General features: G+C 38.3%; 1 protein-coding gene across 4 annotated transcripts in view; it reads left to right on the top strand.

Moving 5' to 3' along the window:
* The window catches only part of LOC108234196 (neurocalcin-delta A), an 87,888-nt gene that overhangs the window by 4,440 nt on the left and 78,370 nt on the right, over window positions 1–5,078 (top strand). The window contains exons 1-2 of one of the 4 annotated variants that reach the window (XM_037980281.1): window positions 351–437; window positions 2,075–2,123. The exons of 1 other annotated variant lie outside the window; for it this stretch is intronic. The gene's annotated coding sequence lies outside the window, so the exon portion shown is untranslated. Of the gene's footprint in view, window positions 1–333; window positions 438–2,074; window positions 2,124–5,078 lie in introns of those variants that run through there. 2 more of the 4 variants (XM_017413214.2, XM_037980280.1) reach the window with 2 other exon arrangements.

Below are 5,078 nucleotides of genomic sequence, written 5' to 3'. Positions count from 1 at the left end.
CCCCATCTCCTCAAGTTGTCACATGTACAGAAAGACAGAGAAGAAAACATCTGGGTCAGATTGTGTTTTCAAGTCTAGGTAGTCTTTGCAGAGCATTTCAGTTGAATCGACTTAATAATGGTGTTCTTTGCATTTTTATTTGCATGCTTGTTTGTGGAAACATTATTAGATACAGAATGAAATGTGCCTTCCATAGGTGAAACACAGAGACACTCAGGTAGCTTTGACTAGTAAGTTTAGGTCAGTTTCTTGTGTTAAACTGAGTTTTAAAATGGGCAGTTTATGTATTTTCTTCATTTGTTGTCTTTTTATTTATTTTTTCATAAAAATCATTGTTGGAGCGGGACGGACAGCATAAGCTCCCCTACCAGAAGATCGGACCTTACCGCCTGGAAACGCTTTTCATTTAGGCAGCAGGGGTCCACACGTTGTACCAGGTAAGTGTCAGAGCTGCAAACATGGATTTGTTTGGAGCTGTTGTTTAAACGTCTTCAAAAGGTGCATAGATCAGTTTGAAGGCTCTTTGTGTGTTTATGTTGTTATATATACATACATGTATGTATATAATTATTATTAGGCAGACACTTATATTGGAACACAACATTTCTGAGTATGAAACCTTTGGTCAATGCTGTTGTCTCTGTGGTCTCAGAGCTTTGCTTGTAACCTGATTCTTTCTGCAGTCCAGAGACAGGCAGGTTAGGCTGATGGGATCGGGTTGTTTCGACCCTCTGCCTTTCTTCATCAGCGTTCATCAGCAAAGCTTTCAAGCACTCAGCACAAGTAGGACAAACAGTTGTCAGGAGTGCTGGTGCATACTCATTCAATGCTTGTTATAGTATAATGTATCTAGAAACATGTAATTTTTTGGAACAATATAATATCTGTATTTATATCCTTTATGTGTTTTGTTGATCGTTTAGTCAGGGTCCTTACTAGCTCCCAACATATGATGAAAAAAACATCCCTGTAAATCACCACAAAGGCAAATGTTCTTTTTTTTTAGTTAAAAACAAAAAACTCAAATTCTGGCTGCAGTTAAGTGCAAAATATGTTTTTTTTCTTTGGTCTTGATGAGTACGCCACTCTTGATGAGTACGCCACTCAAGAGTGGCGTACTCATCAAGTCTGCGTTCTTGTGTCCTTCCAAAACACATCAAGCCAGTCGAGTGCTGTGATGATGTGCACTTACACACATGAAGATGGCTTCACAGACCCAGTTGAGCAACAATAGCGCCATTGGTTAGAGTGTACTGTTGCATGCACTATTCCCCACCTCTACCTACTCGCCAGCTCAGCTCTGTGACTACCTCCCATGCCGCCTCAGAGGTGTAACAGTCGTAGATCAGCTTTAATCCACTGAAGTGGAAAGAAGGCATCTCAGGCCTATTTTCAAGTGTTAAGTAAATTTGGTGTGTATTGGTGTTGCACTTACTAAAACACTTCTCATTATCTTTGTAACAGAACCTTTCCTTTCTAACAAGACAAAGTACTCCAGATAAAAACAAAAGATTTGAACAAGGGATTGTGTTAGTGTGATATTATCTCTCCAGAATATTAAGATGAGTAGCCTATAATATAAAAGTCCTCAAAAAGCCAGTCTTATAACAACAGGTTATATTGGAAGTTCAAGGATCTTGCTTTGTAGTTTTTTACTGAGGCTATAAAATGCCAGTCATTCCATGACAGAATGACAGACTCCGTTGATATTTTGGGTCGACATTGTGGGTGATGGAAAAAGTAGCCTCCAGAGTTGTGAACTGAAAGCGAGGAGTTCAGTGGGTAAAATTTCTGCATCTGACAGGTGGTCGAGGAGCTGGGAGTCTGCTGGGTCCTGTTGTGAGTCTGTCATCCTGTCATGAAGTGGTGAGTTAGGACCCAAGGATGCAGACTTTTTATTTAGTAAAAGACTTCCTTATTTTTGTAAGAAACAGTTCTTGTGTTCAGTCTGGTCTCAACTTGCCGCTCCATGACAGACATGTTTGTTACCAGCCTGTTTTCCTGTGTTCTTGTTTGCCTGCTCTCTGTGCTCCTTGTGCTTAGTCATCTTTGAATTTTCTTGCTGCCTTGTCAGGCTCGTCCTTCCCAAACCTCTTCATGACAGTCCCACAATCCAAAGACATGTAAGTGTTGTTCAATAAATTGGTGATTTGTGGATAAGTATTATTGTTTTAGAAATTTGATGGATTGACAATCTGACCAGGACACATTCCTCCCTACATTATGACTACAAGCATCCTACAAGCCTGATAGCACACACGTTATTGCAGAATTCCTAAAGTTCGACTGTGCAATCACACTCCACAATATCAGCTATCAATAGACAGTAAATGATTTTAGAATAATCAGTATTAAGAGCATGTGGCGTGTTCATCAGACAATGGCCTAACGAACACATCACATCATTTAACCCCCACATTAAAAATGTTACCAGGACCACTTTCTTCCACCTGCACAATTTCACTCAAATTAAAACATCTTGTCCCAAAATGATGTGGAAAAACTGGTCCATGCATTTATCAAAATGATCCTGTTAAAAGATAGTTGTTTCTTTCCACTGTCGCCACTGTGCTGCTCTCAGGATGGGAGATTGTGACAAAGTGAAGATTCCTTAGATACATCACTTTTACTAATTGGCATTTTATAATGTATGTGAATGTTTTTGTACAGTTCCCTGAGATGACTTGGGTTGAGAATTGGAGCTATATAAATAAACTGAATTGAATTGTTCCTGTAATTATGTGACTGCGGTAGTAACAGTATAGCATCATTTATGAGCTGGTTGTTGGGGTTTGTTTTTGTTAAGGTTTTTTTTTTTTTGTTCTTTTTTCTTATCAAACACAGACACAGTGTGGGAAACTGTGTCTACATTTGCCCTCAAGTTTTCCCAGGACAGATAGCCAAGATTGCTTGCATTCCTCATTGAAACCAAGGATGCAGCTATGCTGCAGCTCACTGAGACACATGCACTCATAACAATTCAAGTGAGTCTAATTATAAACATATCCTTTGTTAATTATGCCTGTCAGCAAGCTCATTTTCACATAGGCTCGAAGAGGGCAGGTAGTTCAACATCAAACATACCTGATTTAAACTCACAACATTGAAGACAAACACTAAAAACACTTGTTTTGTGAAGAAAACAATCACTGCAATTCTAAAAGTTTAAAGGTAATTTAAGTGGAACATGCAGTCAGATATGGTGGGTTTGTGACTGAGATCAAACAAGATCTTCAGCTGTCAGCTTCATGTTTCCACCAGACAGAGTGGTGACAGCTTAACAAAAGAAAGAAATATCCCCCTATGCAATCCATCCATTCATGATCCGGTGGTCAACTGAGTGGGTCGCTGAGTTAATGCCAAAGAGTTATATATTGTTTGATAACAGACGCCATTAAGTTTCTTGTCACCTAATTTTCATATTTACACAACATTGTACAATTCTTGTTAAAATCTAAATCACAAATTTTGTTAGTGTGAACGGAGATCACAATTCTTTGGGCATTCAAAAATTAAACAATATTTTCAGTTTATTTATAACATATAGCGCCAATTGACAGCAAAAGTCTTCTTAGGGTGCTATGCAAATTAGTAACAAGTCCAATTCATAATTAAATGCAATAAATTCAGTCCAAAGATCTTGATTCAAATCCAATTACAAAGAGTCAGTCAATCCAGTTACATATTTAGATTTAGTATATTACAAAATGCCAGTTAAAAAAAAGAAGTTGTCTACCCCATGGAAACCAACAGATTTTGTTGAATCTTCATCTTGGCATAATCCTGAACTAGCAAGGAGGCGACAGTGGAAAGAACCGACTCCCTTTTAACAGGTAAAAACCTCCAGAAGAACCAAAACCAGGAGGGTTGATCATCTGCCTCAACTGTCTTTGTGTTGAGAAGACCAGAAGGAGACACAGACACAGAAGTGTTAGGCCTGATATAGTTTCTGTGGAAGACAATAGAAAACAAAGTTAATGTCATCAATACTCGTAAATAGAAACAATGAGAGTAGAAAGAGTAAAGGTAGCAAAGATATGAATAACAAAAAAAACACATCTTTACTTTAGATCTAAATATTATAAATATTATATCCTAAAGGGTATTTAAAAATTAGATTTTAAACAATATAAATGAAATTAATTAACACTGCTTTTGATTTTGGGATACTCAGCAGTTGTCCCTAATGCTTTAACTGTAGTTAAATTATGTGTTACTTTGCTGTGCTGCTAGCCTTCAACAATGCTAATACTGCCAACAGATGACAACTTGTTGTTTCACTTCATCCTTAGTCTGCTGCACTTACAACTTGCACAGATGCGTAGTTTTCTATTTCCACCCTGTGTTTAACAAAGGACGTATCAACGTGCAGATGAGAAAGAACCTCTTGATGAGAAGAAATCTGAAACCAGCTTTGAAACAGGAAGTGAAGCTGAATCACATGTTCCAGAGATCACACTGATGCTGTTGAATGTGAGACTGAAAATGAAAACTCACTGCCATCTCTTGATGCTGGAGACGTGACTAAAAGCTCACTGGAATCAGTGCCGTCTGTGTCTGTGACCAGGCATTTCACAACTTCCAAAAGCTGATGAAACTGTTGTTCAGAACCAGAACCATTTTGGATCAAAAGCTTTGAGCAATATCATCTGCCGAGTCGTGCACATTTTGCAGAGTACCAACATTCATAAAAGCTCAATGATACTAAATGAGACGTTACAGTGAGCTGCAAAATCATGAGGTCTACAATGAGTTATTTATAAAAGTAAAAATATTTCAAACAATATATCAAACAAATTGGTACCAATTTGATAATAGCTAGAAAAATGCTTATGTTTGTTGGCATTGGTACAAAGGTCAGTTACATTATGCATTTGATGACCAAGGCCACAGATAATCACCTTCAAAAAACAAGCTGCCTTTCTTGGACTGTCTGGTGCACATGGTAGGAGAGGACAGTCTCAACATTGAAGTCTACAGGAAACCAACCCACACAGATCAGTACCTTCTGTTTGACTCTCACCACCCTCTGGAACACAAACTCTCTGTCATCAGAACGCTACAGCATCGGGCCGAAC

The sequence above is a fragment of the Kryptolebias marmoratus genome, linkage group LG16, assembly GCF_001649575.2.
Source record: "Kryptolebias marmoratus isolate JLee-2015 linkage group LG16, ASM164957v2, whole genome shotgun sequence".
Taxonomy (NCBI): Eukaryota; Metazoa; Chordata; class Actinopteri; order Cyprinodontiformes; family Rivulidae; genus Kryptolebias; species Kryptolebias marmoratus.
The sequence above is the reverse complement of the archived record's forward strand: the minus strand, read 5'-3'. Positions and strand labels throughout refer to the sequence as shown.